Genomic DNA, 21,092 nt, shown 5'->3' with positions numbered 1-21,092 from the left:
TAACCATTGCAATAATTTCAGCTGAGTACGTGTTGCTGTATTGTTAAAGTGCTACCCTGTGGTGTCGAATGTGGGCTGTTTTTCAGACAACATGAGGAGCTTTCCCTCGGGGCTCGAGCAAGTTAATGTGTCTGTCGGTGAAGCTGTCACTGTCACGGCACATCTATAAATCTACAGTTTGCGCTGTCACACTGTATCTGTCTGTTTCTTCATCTCTGGCTGCCAAAAAGCTGAAGAGAGAATGGACTGCTTATTTCCACTGAAAGGCAAAACTGATCTGATTTGAGGGGGAGAAAAAAAGACCTTTACTCACTGACTGAACCCCAAGAAAAACTCATCAGTGATCAGCAAAAGCAAATATTTCGAAGGCTTTTTCATTTCCATGAAATCTCTCTCCATGACTCATAATTCTAATACTGGCAACCTATCCAGATTGTGCTCCACCTTTCACCCTATGACAGCTGGGATTGGCTCGAGCCCAGCTGCAACTCTAAGACAGCTAAGTGGTTTAGATGGTTCGACTGAATTCTCCATCTTTTTTTTTGCTAGTATGCGCGGGCCTAATATGCAAATGGATCTGCACTAACCGCTCCAGCACTCAGGTGCAGCAGATACTGCAAGACTAGTCTTGTAGTTGCAATAATTCGGTTAATTAATTCAATACATTTTTTTTCTATTTACTATTTTTCAAATTTCAAAATTTGCAAATAGCAGATTTAATTTGTTGTGTTTTTTATTTGACTGATTGTAGTTTAGTAAATCTGCAAATGGATCAAGTTGTGGGATGTCATAAATGACTAAACCTCTAATGAAAAGGAAAACATCAAGTGATCACGATCCATGTCTGCATGCTAAAGACAAGAAGTCTCCAGCATCACTGGGGGAGCAAATTTCAATGGCTGACTGGCCCGAGCAGCTGTTGATTCCGGTGTTTCCTGTCATTGCCGAGAGGTTTTCTGGACGAGAATTTGGAGCAAAGTGTTGCCTTATTTATTTGCAGTTTTGGCGTCTGAAACTGATGAAGAAAAACATTCTACAGATATAATTTTGAGATGTTTGCAGACAGGGAAGTTGGGATAACAAATACTGGAAACACTAAAAAGTTCTTCCACTTCTTGATTGCATCATTGCTGTTGTTTGTGTGCAGAAATTCTCAGTCTGCATTTCTGGCCAGCTTTTGGCGCGCTGCATCACATACGGCCAGATAGAAACAGAGCAGTTAACAGGGTGGCTGATATTATATACTGATGACTAATAAATGATTCAACCACAGCACATTTGATTGATCTGGAACAGCAATGAAGGAAAATGTGTAATCTACTTAATTGTTCCCAGTGTTTCACAGATCCCTGCTTTGCTATCTGACTGCTCTCCCTTTTCTTCCTTTCGGAGACGAGTTGTTTTTGTAGTCTTCACAGGAAGGACTAATGTGCAAGTAGCTTAATGAACACCCAATTATAGGGTTGGGAAATTACTGAGTAGACCAACATTGTGCTACTGTGCAGGGTAATATAATGTCCCTTGCAGATCTGTGAAACAATGAGTTAATAATACTTAGAAAACAATGGCAAACGCATCACCAGTCCACCCTCTCCGGCCAATTTCTGCTCCCCGCTGCAGCACTCTCATATTGTTCTCGACAATGAAGGATAATGAAAACCGAGCACAACAACAGAGGACTCTTTATCTCTGTCCCACTTTGTCTCACTGTTTTTGTATCACTCGCTGATGCTCTCCTTTGATTCCTCCTTCTGGTTACTTGTATCCGTTCCTTTCTCTCCCTCACAAACACATCTGGTCAGGAGAGGAATGCAGGCTATTAAATTATTCAAAGTCCTGGCAGAAAGTATCACTGTCGGTGAACTCGAATGAGTCTCGGTTCAGAAGTGTTTATTTATGGACGGAACGAGAACAAAAGCCACAGCTCTGATCATTTCCTGCCTGTCCTCACGCTGCGAATGAAACAATGTGAGCAGTTTTATTGGTGAGGACAAACTGGGGAGGACTAAGGTCATTTTTTGGAAGGGGTTCTTCCTTCTTTCATGCTTTCCTTTTCAAAGTGTCATTGTTTGGAGTGAACTTAAGCTTTACCCTCCAGAAACAGTTGGATCACCTTTCCTGGATCCAACCTTATTCCAGCCACTAGCTTATAAGACAGAATTAAGCCCTATGCAAAAATTCTCTGATAATTCCTTTTGGGCGGCCATTGATTAATTCAATGAAGAATTATTTATACGCAGCGTTGGGGGGTGACATCTAAAGGAGTTCATTAAATTACCAAACAACCCTACTCTGATTCAGGAGTGCACCTTAATTTCATCATCTGATTCCCTCGGGCTAATTGTGAGTAAATCGACTTTACTCTGCAACTTTACTGTGCCCCTTCCATCTGTTATTATCTGTTTGTGTTCAGTGATAGAAAAATGCCAAAGCAGCTGAGATAAACAACATACCAAATACTAAAAAATTTATGCCTGAAGGGACTTTTACTACCACGAGATGAACACCCACACACTCCACATATGTTTCAGAACAATATCTGACAGCAAATCAATTTTTCTTTTTTTTTTAAATAACGTTTTTGATTGATTCCAGCATCTCCTTGTTATATCCAGTTATTGAGTGGAAGAGTCATGAAGAGTCCCTGATGAGAGAATCTGCTGAAATGGATAATAAAACCCACCAGCATCAGTAAAACAAAACCTAAAACTTGAAAACTTGAAGTTGCTCTTAACCTCACTGCAGTTATTTTTCCTTTGGATTTGGAACTTAACCCAGTAGATCATCTGAAGGTGAATGCAGTATCCTGGGAAAGTATGAGGAAAAGAACAGGGTGCATTCGAAGGTGAAATGGTTCGCCACAAAGCCAGCCATGTTTGTAGCTGCTGTGGATTTTCAGTGTGTGAATATTTCAACCTCCTGGAGGGTCAGTGTACAGAGGGGACTGTGCAGGATGCTGTCAAGGCAGGATTGAGGATCTACCAGTATGAGCATTAGTTAGACAGCTGACATTCTCCAGGGTGCAGCTGACTGAACAGGCAGGAATAAACAAAATACCAGCCTGGGCATGTTAATGAGAGATGAGCGCTAATTGTGTTCAGATCTACACAGTATGACATGGAAGCTGGATGTGTGAGATACATCCTGTCAGATCTCCTGTGTCCAGGGCACGTTTAGTTAAATCAGGTCTTAATTAAATGATGTATGAATATTTCATTAGGAAATTATTTAAAATATCCTTTACTGGTAATGGCATATTCCCAAAAAAGGCTCTGTGTGAATCATAGCAGGAAATATATATAAAATTCCCCTCTTGCCCCTGCAGGCAGTCTATCCTTCAAGCTTGGGTCCTCTACCAGAGGCCTGGGAGCTTGAGGGTCCTGCGCAGTATCTTAGCTGTTCCCAGGACTGCGCTCTTCTGGACAGAGATCTCCGATGTTGTTCCTGGGATCTCCTGGAGCCACTTGCCTAGCTCTCATCGCACCTAGTGCTCCGATTACCACTGGGACCACTGTTACTTTCACCCTCCCCATCTTCTCTGAGCCCTTGGTACTTCTCAAGCTTCTTGTGTTCCTTCTTCCTGATGTTGCTGTCATTCGGAACCGCTACATCGATCACTACAGCCGTCTTCTTCTGTTTGTCTACCACCACTATGTCCAGTTGGTTAGCCACCATCATTTCCACCCGTCTGTATCTGCAAGTGCCACAGGACCTTAGCTCGGTCACTCTCCACCACCCTTGGGGGCATCTTCCATTTTGACTTTGCGACTTCCAGGCCGTATTCGGCACAGATGTTTCTGTACACTATGCCGGCCACTTAGTTATGATGTTCCATGTATGCCCAGCCTGCTAGCATCTTGCACCCTGCTGTTATGTGCTAGATTGTTTTTAATTTTGAAAATCATGTGCTACACTAGCATCAGGGTTTGAATTTCGTCACAAGGCAGTGCGCCCAGGGATCTACAGACCAGGGTTCTTTCTTTGAAGGGTGGCATCTTTTGGTGGGCATACTGGAGTGTAATGATTAAACTGTATGTGTAAGATAGTTTTAGCTATTTACCTTGGCATGCTAACTAGCTCATTACTAGCCCATAATGCTTTTGTATTAGCTGCAGATGAAAGATAAAATGCTCTCTTCATTTGCATTAGGATTTCACACCTGGACAGAAACTGATTTTGGATATTTTTAGAGATCAGGGTAATGCTAGCAGTTAGAGACAGCTGTTTAATGGGGAAGCTTTCATGCCAGGATGATAGTCTAAGACAATGACACATACTTAAAGCCTCTTGTAACAGTAAAACTGTTCATAGTGAGCATAAAAGCTTTTATAAAGCTTGTATAATTGTATAAAAATTGTTTATATGAATATGAATATGAAAATGGGCTCTAGGCCTGTGGAACTGAAGCCTTAGGAACAGTTATCATTTGACACTGATAAATCAGTTCAGTCACATAGGAAACCTGCTTTTGTCCATTTGCCTGATATCAAGGATTACCAATAATTTTGATACAACTGCATTATTATTGCAAATTCATATGACTCCTTTGAAGTTCAAAGGATGTACCAGTAGTGACGGGAAAGTCTAAAAGTGCATAAAAGCTGTGGGCAGTATTCACAGGACTTTCTCATCTGTTAGTGATGCACTGAATGCTTATGTTGTGTAAGTCAAGGACGAATCTGTATTTTCAGAATTACTGGAAATGCAGATTTTGAAGAGGTCCGACAACACAGTACATCTTAGAAATGTAGTCAGTATATAGCTGCTGTTTGTGCTCGTGCATAAGCAGTGGTGATTCACGTGGGTCATCGCTCCTGTCCCTTTGTTCCCCTCTGACTTTATATCAGGTCTCAGGAGGTGACAGAAAGCATGTTGACAAGTTTGTGTGTCAGAGAGAGGGGGAGAAAAGGATGGAGGGATAGAAAGTATGGGGTAGAGGGGAGGGGAAAAGGAAAGAGGATGTTGGGGGGAGAGGGCAATAAAAGCGGTGAATAAGAAGGAGAAATGAAGTCTGAAAGTATCAGAGGAAGCAGCAGAGAGATGCATAAAGAAACAGGAGCAGAGATCAGGTGGAGGAGGAGAGCTGTCTGTCGTAATCCTGTTAGAGAGAGAGAGATCAGGTTGGCAGTTTGTTGCTGTCACTCTGAAGAGATTTTTTTCTTCGCTGTTTAAAACATTTCCAGCTCGCCACATAATTCCTTTAATTGATTCCATTTGCTGTTGGCCTGTTCTGTATGAGCAGCTGCTCTCTATAGAGGAGCTGGACATATGGACGTGGAAATGTTGAGTTGCTGTTTTCAGAAGGTCACACGTCCCCTAAATGATGCCAGAAAGGGTGGAGGGATCGTGTTGTTACGATCATTCGAAAATTTCACAGGTGACTGAATTAAAATCCTCAGAGCCAGTCAATTCTGCCTGGTAGGACCCAGTTTTACATTTAGAAGTGCCTTAATATTTTGCAACATAGATACAACAGTGCTGGAAGCATTCCTGAATTTCCCATTCCCAAATGTACATGAGCACAGTGAACTCATTGTCTAATTCAAGAAACCAGCTTTAGATGAATTGCGTTTGACCGTGTCCCACACGACCTCATCTGGCACTCCCTGCGATCACATGGAGTTCCTGAAGCCTACGTCAACTGGACAAAGCTCCTCTACCGACAAGTCACCAGCGTGGTCAGAAGCCCAGTGGGAACATCGCCGCCCTTTAACATCAATGTGGGCGTCCACCAAGGCTCGGCACTCTCCCCGCTGCTCTTCATCCTTTGCATGGACACTGCGACGGCGGATCTCCAGTCACCCCATCCCTGGACACTTCTCTACGCCGACGATGTCTTCCTGGCCGATGAATCGCGAATAGAACTGCAATACCAAACGCAGCAGTGGAAGACTCGCCTAGCTGACTTCGGCCTGAGGCTCAACACCAACAAGACCGAATACTTAGAGGCTGGCCCCCAGACCGACGGCACGATCAGCGTCGATGGAGAAGATCTGGCGAAAGTACCTCATTTCAAATACCTCGGATCGATGATCAGCAATGACGGCGATATCCTACTAGATGTACGAGCCAGGATCAACGCAGCGTGGATGAAATGGCGCCAAGTCACCGGCGTCCTGTGTGACCGAAGAATGCCCAATCGCCTCAAGTCAAAGATCTACAAGAGTGTAGTGCGCCCCATCGCCCTCTATGGATCCGAGTGCTGGCCAGCCACCGCAAAGCACGAACAAGCCCTTCACACGATGGAAATGCGGATGCTGCGATGGTGCCTAGGCCTAACACGATGGGACCACGTCATGAACACCAACGTTAGAAAGAGGATGGGAATCGCGCCAATCACAGATAAGATGCAAGAAGCGAGGCTGCGGTGGTACGGACATGTGGTACGGAGCGATGAGAACTCAGTGGTGAGAACAACACTGCGGCTCAGCCCCCAAGGACGTCGACCTAGAGGCAGACCAAAGCGGAGATGGATGGACCGAATCAAGGACGACGTGAAGAAGATCGAAGCCGATCTGACCGACGCCCTTGACCGACCCAAGTGGAGACGACTTTGCAGAAAAGCGGACCCTGCAACCGAGCGGGAAAAACGCTAGGAGGAAGAAGAAGCTTTAGATGAATTGAAGTTTGTGACATGGCACATTATCTTACTAGAAGCAGCCATCAGAGACCAGTACGCTGTAGTCATAACGGGATGAACAGGGACAGCAACAATACTCAGATAGACTTTGGTGCTTAAATGATGCTCAGTTAATACAAAGGGGTCCACCATGGCCACCAGTCTCTGCACGATGGTTCCATGTCTACATATTGTTTACCCCAAACTATGGCAAAGGCAGTATACAAAAACAGGTGAAACTCTTGTATAAACCATAGAGACCTCATTTAAATTTGCAGCTTAGCCATGTCTGGCTGTGATAGCTGGTAGTGAGAGAAGATATCAAATGATTAGGCCATTAAGTGAACCCACAACTCAAGAGAGACATTAAATATGAATGTGCTCAGCAATGTGTTTTTAGTGTTCTTTACTGCAAGTGACTGAAGACAAAATCAGTCATTTAAGACTTGTGGTGGTTTGGTCTCACGTAAAGTCTTCTTATTGTCCACCTTCTGTTTGTCTTTCTGTGTTTAGGGGTGTGTGTATAGTTTTCTACTGAAAGGAATTTTTGATAACTCAGTGAGCTGGCAGTGCCCTTCAGTGTGGAAAAATCCATGAGCCTGAACTCTGGCAGTGGGTGTTGTGGGATGAGTCGGCCTTATCTTAGCTAGTCAAGGAGCCCCTGGATCCCTTGGCTCATCATGCAGCAGCCGATTACCTTCTCCCTGAATCTTTCTATTGTTTTCTATTACATTGAGCAGCCAGCACTGATAAAAGTGATGGAAATTTAAAGCTCACTTTGAAAACATTCTTGCTATTCTCCCATACTATGGAGTATAGCCCATGTAGGAAAGACTGTGCCTAAAAGCTGATACAAAATGCCCATTGTACTGTAGAAGTGTGACAATATTCAAAGAGCTTCTCAGCATCCTTTGCATGAATAAAATAGATTTGCGCTGAGTATTTTCAGTAACTGTGTAGCTGTTTGTCACCATTGTTCATTTTTTTTGTAATTGCCTCCAAAGTGTTTTCTAATTTATCACAGTTAGCACCCTCCAAACTCATATGGCTCTATGAGAAATTGTCCAAGAAAAACTTACATTCTTGCTACTGAGACGTAATTTTTTTTAAAACACTGCCTCGCTTGTTACAGTGCTAAAAATGCTACTATCAAGCAAATTTAACCGTATCTATTTTGGCAAACAAACATTGACATTAATTTCTTTAAAAACAGTCTGAAATCAGAGCTGCTTGGTGTCGTCCGCTTGATCCTGGTAAAGAAGTGCCATTTTGCATGTTCTTGGCACCAAGAGCAAATGCACCTCTGCATGTGTGAGCAGAGAGCAGGGCCGTACTTTTTACAGTGTGGGCTGTGCCGCCTGTTCGGTGCTTCTTTTTTCTGCTCCCAGTGATTTGCTCAGTTTGTCATAAGTCAGTGAGAAAGAGACTCGAATCGGGCTCTCACAAGTGTTCCAGATTAATGGATTATAGATGAATGGGCTTTTTTCTCACTTGGTGATAAATTAAACACTTTATTCTTTTATTCTCTTATTCTACTACTGTCTCACTCTCTCTCTCCCTCCCTCACACATACCGTCGTTACCTCTCTGCCTTACACATTTTCATTTGTACACAATTGGATTTTTAATCTTGGCCTGCCAACTCATGAGGGCTACTTTCATACACTGCATTAGGAAAGGTCATGGCCCCGGCACTGAAACCATATTGTAGTTAGTTGAGGTGTTTCATGTCACGGCTCTCAGCTACTCTCACTTTATTCTGTGTTAGCACCGGACTCTCAAAAGCACTCAAGTGATCACCTTGAGGTCCCTTTTTCCTTTCCTTCCTTAAACCGCAGAGACCACTGCTGTAGAAAATCATATCTAATTCTTACTGACACAGCTTTACACCTGTCACATTTGCCTTCGGTTAAGTGTTAATCTAATCAGCCATCTCAATCTTTAAGGCGCTCCTAAACTTCAAGAAGGCAGTGACAGAAGCTTAACTAATATGTAATGTTGTTTATAATACCTGTATGTGCTGATCACTTTGTTTATGATTTGACAGTTTATTTAGTGTAAAAAAAAGATGATTTTTTTTATTAATATAAATTTATTTATTCCGATAAATACATTTAAAATTTGTTTCTCTATGTTTGATTTTTCCAACACACACACACAACCTGAAAAGGACACTTATGATCTTCAATAACAACCATTGGCACTGCCTCTCCAGCATTCTGGTTCCATTCATTCCTGGCTGCTGCACACTCAGCTTCTGACATCCAGCAAATTATTTGTCATTGTGAGTTTATGGAACTGACAAAGTTCAGGGCCTAAAAGTCAAAGCGCACAACACTGTGATCCCAGGAAAGCAAAGGAAACCGAACACAGCTCCAACATGAAACCCACCACGTGTCCTCAGCTAAAGACTAATCTCCAGCTATTGTTTTGTCAGATGATTGTCTTCTTCCTCTGCATTTCACAACCTGGCAGTGTTAACACTCTGGGACACATTACACAAGCAAATAATGCACACATCATCCACTCCTGTTTGCATGTGTTTGTATTTGACAGAGGGATTTTCATTTTTCAGCATCAGTATGTTAACACCACTATAGCATCTACCAAGGAACACTCACCTTTCTTTCAGCATCATAGATAAACAGTAAAACAAATAGTAGCGCTAGTAAAATATAGTCCAATGGGACACTTTTACCTTCATCTAGATGTAGTAGCTGTCAAAGCAGCCGCGAAACACAAGAGGACTCTGGTACTTGAGCTTTGGATCTGGCAACATTGACAATGATGAGGCTGAAAGGCAAGACAGAAGAACATGGCTGCTGTGGTATGGAGTGGTGGGAATGGTGCCTGGGACAGTGGAGAGTTGGTGAGGCAGGTGACGGGGGAGATGGGACCTGGGCGGGTGAAAGGAGGTGATGTGGCATTAACACAATCCTGAAGCTGGGCAATAACTAAACAGCGTAGGGAGGCAAATCTGTGAGTGTTGGTCTGAAAACCTTCCACATATTCCACTGAGAACTCAGCCCACCATAATAATTGTTATGATATCCTCCAACTCATAATCTCTGGTTGTCGAGTCTGATGGATCCGTTTTGCAATCAAGGTACTTTTGTTTTCCAGGAAATGGATCTAAAAGCAAAAAGACAAAAGAAATATAAAACTGCCTTGATTTCAGGGATGTGGGGTAATGAGACATAGAGGTAAAAATTAGGCACAGAAAATAAGGACTCACCAAACCTGACAGCAAAACAGAAGAGGAGGCTAGAAGAAACTAAAAGAAGGAAGCGTATTTAGTTTAAGAAAAGTTGACTCTTGAAAGAATATGGATCAGAATGCAGCATTAGTCTGAATGTGTGCTCTCAGTTTTTTCAGTGGTTCTCATGGGAATCTGTGTGATCATAAATTTAATCTAAGAAAAAACATCCCTAAAAGTGTTATAGGAGATGTACTTATATAGTATTCTTCTCATTTCTTTCTCAAGACTTGAGAGAACTCGAATGAGGGAAGTATGGTTTGTGGATGAGTTTCATTCTCTGCAGCATTTCCCTGCACAGAGCAGGTGAAAGAGGCAGAAATGATATACTTTTCATATTTCACACTGAGGGCCACAGTCATTTATCTTTTTCTCTCGTCGCTGTTTTTCTTCTTCTTCTCAGTTTTGTCTCTGCGTAATGTAGCAGAGTAAAGTAGAGACAGACTGCACTGTGAGATAATAAAAATTCATCTGTCCGTCCATCCATGCAACCTGTAGACAGGAACCTGGCTCACAGTGAAGATTTGTTTCAGCCTGCGTTACATTATTGTCTTATTCTTTCATCAATAATTAGCTCTATAATAAAAATCTTGAACAAATTATATTTTAGACCCTTTGACTGAGCTTTTGAAAGACATATTTTTCTTTCTTTTGTTGTATCCAGTATCAGTATTGACATTTAAGAGCTTTATATTGTCATTTGATGAAAACTGGTGAAAAAACTCACTATAGCTTGGCTTTGTTCTGTACACTGAAATCAAGTTCAGTCAGACAACTCATGTTTTAAATGATTGATTTGCTAAAGCAACAGAATACAGTTAAGTTTGGCATCAAGGCTCCGAGCTCATCATTCTCCACAAATATGATGCATTTAAAGAAGTTGGGGTGATGAGTGAACTTCCCCCCGCAGCCTGCAGGAGGACTCTGAGGTTATGTAGGAGTTCAAACAGCAGCTAGTGATACGTGACAGGAGTAATACTGGCATATCAGACAAAAAGACAGGAAACTGTGCTTAACGTAGACTCAAGATGTTTGGTATATGACGTGATGAGAGTGAGTCACATGTATGACACAGGGTGGCTAGATCCCTGCCTGAATAGCTTGCAGGTTTTTCTCATTTCTAAAGATATATATTTATGAAGGACTTTACTGGGTACACCTTAATGATATGTAGCTCTTCGTTGAACACCCTTTTGAATTCAGAACTGCCTTAATTCTTCATGGCATAGATGAAGAATTAAGAAGTGCTGGAAACATTCCTACTTTGGGCACTAAAGAGGGAAAAGTTGTGCCAATAAAATATCCCCCACCCTTTACACCACCACTGAAGCCTGAAGCATTGATACAAGGCGGGATGGATCCATGCTTTTATGTTGTTCACACCAGTTCTGACCCTACCAGCCCAATGATGCAGAAGATATTGAGATTCGTCAGACCAGTTTTCTGTTGTCCAGATTTAGTGAGCCCACATCAACACTAGCAGTAGTTTCCTGACAGGAGAGACACCCAGTTTGGTCTTCTACTGCTGTAGCGCTTCTCTTTAAAGGTTCAACCTGTTAAGCATTCGTAGATGCACTTCTACATATCTTGTTTGTAATGAGGGGTTATTTAAGTGTCTGTTGCCTTCCTACTAGTTAAAGGCAGTCTGAACATTCTCCTATTGCCACAACAAAGCATTTTCACCCAGAGAACTGCCGCTCACTGGATATATTCTCTTTTTTGGAGCATTCTCTGCAAACACTGGTGACGATTGTGAGAAGAAATCCCAGCAGTTTCTCAAATACAAACAGTTGAATAGGTGTACCTAATGAAGTGGCAGGTGAGTGGAAACGAACAGTTAACTAATAAACAAACAATTGACAGAAATCCAGTCAATTTAATGAAAAACATGCAACATGTAAATATGTGGATTAGCTGTTTGTTACTGTTTTCTATTAAGTCACATGGTAAATGGAACATGTTTTGCACTCCTGGCTCGGAAATCAATCAGTGTGATTTGCGATTTTATGACATTTCATTTTAAACGGCGACCTACATATCATTCATTAAATGGAAGTAATTAGATGTATATTAATGATGTTTCCTGCGCCAGCATGCATAATACTGGCACATTCAGAGAGGCACTCCCCTCCTGGAAAGTCTGCAGAAATCATTTTGTTTGGAATCTACAAAGATAATTTTCTTTCACTATTTGTGAACTCATGTATGTTATTTAATGTTACACATCAGCTAGCTTGGTTTGCATTAGCTTCCCGCAGTGTACATCCACTGCTGACAAATTGCTTTAGTTGCTGGTGTGCTCAGTCGTGACGTGGTGCAATATGAGCAAAAACCCCAGCGCTGTTACTTGCGTTGATTGTTGCTGGAAACCTGACTGAGTCAAACCATGTTGGTAGTGAATTAACAACCACATCCTCTGAAGCAAGCGGAGGATTTAGTTTTTTTTGTCTCCCCACTTTTTTTGTTTATGAATTACAGTTTGCCACCAGTGATATATGGCACTGATTTTTCATTCAATTTTGTAAATAGCTTGTAGCTTTTTGGTCATTATTTTCTCAGCAAGCCTAAGTTAAAAAGTCATTAAGGAGGTAATGACTAAATGTGTACGCAGGGCATAAAAAAATACCAGAAAGAGAAGGCGTATAATGCCAATAAAGTTCTGTCACTGGTAGCGATGACGTGGGAACCAACCATTATTGAAGCTGGGACACAGAGATAGGCTAATCTTAAACTTTTAGGAGCAAATACCAATGGAGGCCAAGGATACTGTTGACTTGGATATGACAGAATGGGGAATATACAAAAGGGTTACAGACACAAGCAGATCCTAGAATATCCACTGGCTTTGTACAAGGGCCGGGATTAAAGTTGAAGTTAACATTTTTTCCTGAATGTACTTATTTTAAAAAATGCAAATAGGGTGCCCATGAAAAACTAAAATATCAGCTGGCTCTTGTAGACCCTTACAGTAAATGTCAATAAAGAGCTAATAAGAAATCAATCAGGGAAGAGATGGAGAACACAACAAACAATGACAGTGAATGTGTGGAAAGGCTGATTAGACTTTTGTTGCCGTGTGAATTCTGTAGCACGGTGCCACACCACTTGCCACCTATCATTAATATGCACTGTGGTGTTACGTGACAAAAGGCCATAGTCGAGGCAATTTCATTTCCTAAGCAAGGCCTCTGAGGAGTTCATTTCTAATGCCCTCCAACCACAGCTCCGTCTAAATTGCATTTGGAGAGAGGAAACGCTGTGTGATTGAGGGGTGGAGGACAAAAAAAACCAACCTTTTTTCGACTGGCCACCAGTTAAAAGGCAGAAATGACACAACGACACCGATATATAAAATTTCATGAATACATGATTCCCTCTGTAGTGTGTTCTCAGTCTCTGAAAGCCATGGCTCAATCTTTCACTGCGATGGAGGAGATTGCCTTGCCTCTGGCTCCAGTCGAAGGAGCTAGGAACAAGTGCTTTACAGCGTTGGCTCCACTTGTTGCATTTTCACTAATAAGACATGCCACTCACACGATTATTGAATGCTGTTGCTGATGTAGACTGATGAAAAATGAAATTAAGTTTGTGGTTTTCCTTTGAGGAGCAGCTGAGACAGATTGTCTCGTGGCAAACCTCAGAATGAGCTGTCTGTGAGGATTAATCTGGATTTCATTTCAGTAGATGCTGTGTCAAAAAAAAAAGAAAAGAAAAATGCTTGTTCTAATTTTTCATTTCTGTATATTTAGCCTGGTTAGCTTAGCATAAACTAAACAAGCACGTTGGAGTTTAGCTTTCCGTAAATTTAGAGGAAAACGGCTAGCCAGTCAAAGACTTCAATTTGAAGTCTCCACTTCTGTTGTGCAGGTAGTTTTGGTCTGTCAACGGTGATAATCCGCCGCTGGCACCACAGCCTAACTGAGGGATGGACAATGGAGTCCAGTCCTGGCCAAAATCATATCCCCATTTTAAAAGCACCTGCTCCTGTTGTCAAATGACATGTGATGTGTTATTGTAAAGTCAGAATGCTACCGGTCATGTCTTCCTATTAACAGCCCAGATATGAAAGTATTAAAGTGTCCATACTGGAATAAGTTACAGTTTATTTTTTTCATAGTTTTTTCATAATTTATGGACAGTAAATTACTCAGTTTCTTACTCATTGTTGCAGCAAGGGCCAGATGTGATCTCCTTAAAGTGACTTTTAGTTATAATATTGTTATTTTTCTCTGAGTTATTGATTCTGTCACTCGTTAGCTAACATAAGCTAATGTGGGTCTATTAGCCGCAACTTACCAACCAACCACATGACATAACGGTCCGCACTGGCAGAAAGATGGTGCTAAACTTGTTTTTAAAACTTTAACGTCAAGCACTTATTTTTTTAATCCAGCTTCAATACAGTATTATATCTATGTCAGCTTTTAGAGCAGGGCTCCATGATCTAAATTAGCCTTTACATGTGTAGCGTCTGAAAACAAAGTAGTACTCGTTTTTTTTCTTTCCTGTTCGTTACTGTGGGCAGTATATCTATCGAGCAGTTTGTCAAAAAACCCTGATACTCTGGTACTAATTGATACTAAAAAATACTGCATTAGATACTCATTTGCAGGAATACTGATACCAAGTCTTCACCTCCTTCAGCTGACGCACAACTTCACACTGCTCTACAGCACACAGCCTCTCCTCTCCACTACTAGCAGCTATACACATAAACAGCAGCACTGTAAACCTGGTGAATCAGTCTTCATGAAAATTTGCATAAGGTCATTAAAGTTCCTGTTTTAATAACATTGAAATATTAAACAATTATCATAAATGTTAACCTTGTCAGCACAATGGTGAACATTAGTTTAGCTATTAGCAATTACCTGCATTAGCCTTCTGTTATCATTACGGTAGCAGCTGTGGCTAATAACAAAAAGCTAACTTTAATTTTAGATCTAGACAACAAATGATATCAATCCTGCTCATTTATAGACAGACATAACACAATTCTTTGTGTCTTTGAAGCAAGTCAAAGTGTGTCAAAATCCCTGGTTGCAGTTGAGAAAAGTGTACAGGAAACCAGAAAGCAGAAAAATAAGGGGGAAAAGGTTTTCTTAATTTTGTCTTTTTCCCCTCTGGTATTGAAAATGATATAGAGTATGTTCCTGCATATCAGTATCAAGTTTGAAATACTGGTATAGTGACAACCCCTATAGCTACCCCCTTCTCAGCACTCCTGTAAGTGTGACTTAAATCAAAACAATCCTGCTAATGCAGAGGATACATGGCTTAAGAGCAGCAACACTATTAGTGAGACGTCTCTATACTGTGTGTTGTGCTTTATACAGTTTAAAGAAGCCTTTGCCAGCTCAGATGGTAGCAAAGGAGTGCCAAAGTAAAGGAAGCCAGTGCAATCGATATTATTTAATTAAATAGATATGGTGATTAAACAAAGTAATATATCACTTGTGCAGCAGATGAGCCACTTTGTTTGTAGCACAGGTCAAGAGAAAAAGCTAGCTCTTGTTAAGCCATCAAAAGCAAACTCATCGAAACCTTTATGTTTGTGCAGTTTTACAGCATGTTGCAGTACACAGGTTTTCTGGCACTTACACAACAAGAAGTGACAAATGAAGTGTTAAATAGGAATGAGAATTCTGGTAATTACATCCTTTTGCAATCTGTCTGCTTTGCTTGGCCACAACACTTGATGGATGATACGTAATCGTTGCTCTGTGATAGGACATTGTTCAGTCACTTGAGAACGACAAATGGGAGACTTAATTTAAATGGTCTATGAATTGTCCTTTGTTCCCTTTTAACTTGAGATGTTTTTTGGCACTCTAATTTGGCAATTAGTGAGCTACATTTTTATATGCATTTATATGGAAACTTCTGTAATCGCAGCTTTTAGCATTTATATTTTCCCTTCAGTATGAGTCTGTACAGGAAAAATTACCACCTGTCACAACAGTCAGCCAGGAAAAGAAATTCAATTTCTTTATTGTCCACCTTGTCTTTTTTTTTTCTTACAAGGAGGGGTGGCTTGAGGTGGGAGATATGGTTCTGCCTCGCCTGCATGAGTGCTCCGGAGGGAAAGGCAAACCAAAAGGCATGCCTTTTTAACAAAAGGTCAGTATGGGCTTTTCTTGCTCCCAGTGGATTCTGCATTTCACTCAGGAATAAAGAAAACAACAACTGCTCCTCTTAGTGTGACTCACCAGGCTTAAAAAGGAGATTAAACTCCGTCCCCCACCCCTCACACTTCGCTTGCTCTTTCCAATAGAGAAGTAATGGTCCTCTCTCCCTGCAGATTGTCTTGAATATACCAAGATGATTATCTATTGTGGGTTTGATGAGGCTATAGATGCATGTATAATGTATGTATAATACATCCTCAATATCCATCCTATACCCGTGTCTCCCTCCATGCTAGGATGAATTTCTGTCTTTAAACAATTAGCTAACAGGGCTGTTTTGTTACTGGTCTGGTGAATATCATGCCACCAGTGAATGTCACTTTTTACCCCTTCAGCTGTCCTATGACTGTGTAGGCAGTCAGAGCTGTGGATCCAAATGCAGGACTCAGATGCAGAATTAAATCAAATCACAGCCAGAGAGCACTGGAACTTGAAATGGAATTACTAATCATGGAGAATATGACATGAGAGAAACACACAGCATGATGGGCGACATGACAAAAGGGAGACTAAGACAATATATAAATGCATGCAGGCATTTAGGGAACAGGAAACGGGTGGCAGCACAGCAGACACTAATCAAAGGAGACAAGAGAAGTTAAGCTGAACATAGCACACTCGGGATGAGGGACTATCAAAAGAACACAGGAAACTAACACTGAGACAGACTGAGACATACAAACGTGACACAGAGAGAAAGGCAAACACATAAAGATATGGACTGTGGAAACACAAAGGGGAACAAAAAAGGGGAGGCGTGACTGAAGGAGGTACCATGGTTAACTTAAAAGAAGACGAGAAGACTAGACAGGGGACATAGGGAGACAAGTACGGATGACACGGGAACAGACTGATGAAAGGTTACGAAAGTAAAACAGGAAATCACCAGCACTGAGACTAATAAACTATTTAACAAACACAAACTCTTGGTTACCGGTACAACAGTGCATGTCTGCAGCCGTCTGTAGAACACGGGAGGCCCTGTCCACAAACTCGAATACCCATGTGTCCCATGGTATATTACTGGCCACCATTTGGTGTGGGGAGGGGGAGGGGGCTGCTTCCTTATTTACAAGGGGTGACTAAAGTTGATTTGGCAGATTTTACCTGCCTTACTTTTACTTATCATGAACAATGTGATAGCAAACCCACAGTGGGTAGATGTAGGTGGACTGTGGGGCTGCATGTGTTGATTAAATTCACATATATCCCACACAGGCCCAAAGTGGTTGTGCAAACACAGCAGTTTTGCCCTTTAGAGTCCATGTATGGGTTTTCTGTGGGCAAACCTCTCGCCACTCGACGGACTTTTAATAACTGTTCGTGCATGATTTTCACTGAAACCTGGCTGGACAGCGCCATTCCCGATGCGGCTATCGATCTAGCAGGCCGCACCGCCTATCGAGCCGACAGGTCTGCGGACTCGGGTAAGAAGACTGGCGGGGGGCTGTGCATCTATATTAACAACCTTTGGTGCACGAACGTCACGGTAACGGAAAAACTGTGCAGTACAGAGGTAGAACTGTTGGTGTTAAAGTGCCGTCCATTCTATCTCCCTCGGGAATTTTCTGCCGTTTACATCTGCGCTGTTTACATTCCACCAGATGCTAATGCTAAGCTAGCGTTAGCACAATTGAGCAGCAGCATCAATAACAGCCTGGTAGCACACCCGGACAGTGTCTTTATTGCGGCTGGGGATTTTAACCACGCGGACCTGAAATCTGTACTTCACAATTTCCACCGTAATGTGAAGTGTGCTACCAGAGGAGATAGAACGTTGGACCAGGTGCACACCAACGTGGCGAATGCGTACAGAGCCCAGGCTTATCCCCACCTGGGTCTGTCAGACCATCTCTCCCTTCTGCTACACCCAATATACACACAAAAGATCAAGAGCACTGGGATTACAACCAAAACCGTGAGAACATGGCCGCAGGATGCTATTCCGATGCTTCAGGACTGTTTCCACTGCACAGACTGGGATGTATTCAAGGTGCAGGACACTGACAATCGTGTCGCATTGGACAGTTACACCTCCACTGTCTTGGACTACATCTGTTTCTGTGTGGACAATGTAACAACTTGGAAACGATTCCGTGTGTTCCCTAATAATCCACCCTGGATGACACACGGAGTTCAACAACTTATTCGAACAAGGAACAACGCTTTCAAATCCGGGGACCAGGAGGCATACAGTGCTGCCAGGGCCAACCTGAGAAGAGGCATCAAGACTGCCAAGCAGCAGCACAGGAGGCGTATCGAGGCCAGGTTTGAGAACAACACAAACCCAAGGCAGGTCTGGGAGGGCATCAGGGCTATCACGGACTACAAAAGAAGAACACCATCACCCTCAGCCGACAGTTCTACTCTGGCTGAGGATCTAAATCTCTTTTATGCCCGTTTTGACAGGGAGAACACCGACCCTGTCCTGTCCCCTCTCCCCTCAACCGACCCTGCTCCGGTCCTGAGCACTCATGAGCTGAGGCGTGTGTTCCGGAGCATTAACACCAGGAAGGCGGCCGGGCCGGATGGAGTGCTGGGCCGGGTGCTAAAAGACTGTGCTGCGGACCTGGCGGACGTCTTCACCTCTATATATAACACCTCGTTGTCCTGTTCACTGGTACCATCCTGTTTCAAAGCAGCAACCATCGTTCCCATCCCAAAACAGTCAAATGTCACATGTCTGAACGATTTCAGACCTGTGGCACTCACCCCCATTCCCGCCAAATGCCTGGAGAGACTGGTCATTAAACACATCAGAGCTGCTTTTCCACCATCCCTGGACTCGCACCAGTTTGCATACAGGGAGAACCGGTCAACCGAGGATGCGATCGCCACAGTGCTGCACACATTACTGAAGCACTTGGAACACAGGAACACCTATGCACGGCTCCTCTTTGTAGACTACAGCTCGGCTTTTAATACCATCCGGCCATACAAACTCCGTCCCAAACTCCACCAACTGGGACTTAACTCCTCTCTGTGCAACTGGATTGTGGACTTCCTCACTAACCGTAGACAGAGTGTCAGAGTGGGTAAGAACACCTCTTCCACCCTTGTGGTCAACACCGGTGCCCCTCAGGGGTGTGTTCTGAGCCCTCTGCTATACACTCTCTTCACCCATGACTGTATTTCCTCCTGCGCGTCCAATCTCATTGTTAAGTTTGCAGATGACACCACAGTGCTCGGACTTATATCCAACAATGATGAGACAAACTATAGGACAGAGGTGCAACAACTAGAGTCATGGTGCCACGACAATAACTTGGTCTTAAACACCAAAAAGACCAAGGAGATCATTGTAGATTTCCGGAAGAGGGGTCATAACAACCACCTGCCTCTCTTCATTGGCAGTGAGGCGGTGGAGAGGGTGAGCAGTTTTAAATTCTTGGGGGTAACTGTGACCGAGGACCTGTCCTGGGGCAACCATATCACCTCAGTTGCACGGAAGGCCCAACAGCGCCTCTACTACCTGAGGAGACTGCGGAGCGCACACATTCCCAGATCTCTGATGTTGAACTTCTACAACTGTGCCATCAGCAGCGTTCTGACGTATGGATTTCTAGTGTGGTTCCCCAGCTGCACCAAGGCCGATCAGCAAGCACTCCAGCGGGTGGTGAAAGAAGCTGGCAGAATTATTGGAACAAGTCTGCCAGAGATCAGTAATATCTTCCCCACTCGCTGTCTGAGGAGGGTGCACAGTATCCTGCGGGACCAACATCACCCTGCGCGCCACCTTTTCCATCTGCTGCCCTCAGGGAGAGGGTACAGGTCTATACAGGCCAGAACATCCAGACTGGCCAACAGCCTGTATCCACAGGCTGTGAGGCTCCTGAACTCTCTGCCCCCCTCTCACGGACAATAACCATATCCAACTTCTTAATAGCAATGAACTGGTCTGCATTGGTGCATCATATCTTTATTCTCTTCCCCCTCCTGCCCCCCCCCCCCCCCCCTCTTTCTTAAATAGATAACTATCATATCTGATATCATATCTCACAGTACAATAATATTGAATGGGTTGCATTGTTGTATTTTGTCATGTTTCTCAGGTCTTTGTCTGAATTTCTACGAACATTATTGCTAAGGATTGTCTTATTGCATTGGAGTCACACTGGGTTAAATATGTACACTTGGGTTTTAAGGGGTATTTATTATTTTCTTCTTTTTTTTGGGTTGTATGGAAGCCCCAAACGCAATTTCATTGTTCTTGACAATGACAATAAATAAAATAAATACTAACCTACTATAGATTTCGCACAGAAAACCACAACATGGGCCCCGAGGGGCAAAATGACAGTGGGTTAACCCATAAGGGGGGCAATGAGTGTTTTCTGTAGGCACACCCACGATAGGGAGCCCACAGCAGATTACCCAGATCTTTGCTGGTGGTTGGATCTAAATTTTCACCCAGTAGTATACATATTCTGTGGCACAGCATTGTGATGACATAGTTTAAACAAAAAAAAACTTGCTGTTTAATCAATGTAGAAAAGAGCGAAAGCTTTGTGTTTCAGTAATAGCAGCAAGCCAGTCTCCTTATCTTTCCCCACTGCTTCAACAGCAAATCCATATAGTGAGGCTAAGTGAAGTGAAACCAAAGTCACTGAGTGGTAATTGTATATGGAAGCCAATACATAAAACGAGTTATCAACATCCAGTCCTGGCATCTTGTCCAAAACGGATGAGCCCATCATTAAAAGGGAGCCTCTTTGTAAGTGTGAGGCCTCCAGAGATCCCCTGCAGATTGCTTATTTCACGGCCCATGTGTGTGATTTCACCCAGATTTTCGGGAATAGACTGTTTAATGATGAATGCAGCCGGTTTGTGAATCTTCTACTCATGCTGCCCAATCCCTATATCCATTCTCCTTTTAACACAACCCAGAGACAAACACTATTAATAGCTCATGCTGTTTTATTTTTTATTTTTTATTATTATTATTTTTTATATAGCTCATGCTGTTAACAGTTAATGATGCTCAAATCAAAAGCAGCAGATCAAAGTTTTTTATGTTATTTTTTTTATTT

General features: G+C 42.6%; 1 long non-coding RNA gene across 1 annotated transcript in view; it reads left to right on the top strand.

Annotated features, from left to right (window-relative positions):
• LOC309687911 overlaps nt 1-21,092 on the top strand; it is a 96,618-nt gene that overhangs the window by 5,003 nt on the left and 70,523 nt on the right. Inside the window, exon 2 of the long non-coding RNA XR_014270905.1 lies at nt 15,899-15,994. This is a non-coding gene — a long non-coding RNA (uncharacterized lncRNA). The remainder of the gene's footprint in view (nt 1-15,898; nt 15,995-21,092) is intronic.

This window comes from Aulonocara stuartgranti (assembly GCF_965226115.1).
Source record: "Aulonocara stuartgranti genome assembly, chromosome: 14".
NCBI lineage: Eukaryota > Metazoa > Chordata > Actinopteri > Cichliformes > Cichlidae > Aulonocara > Aulonocara stuartgranti.
This window is presented reverse-complemented; position numbering and strand designations above follow the sequence as displayed.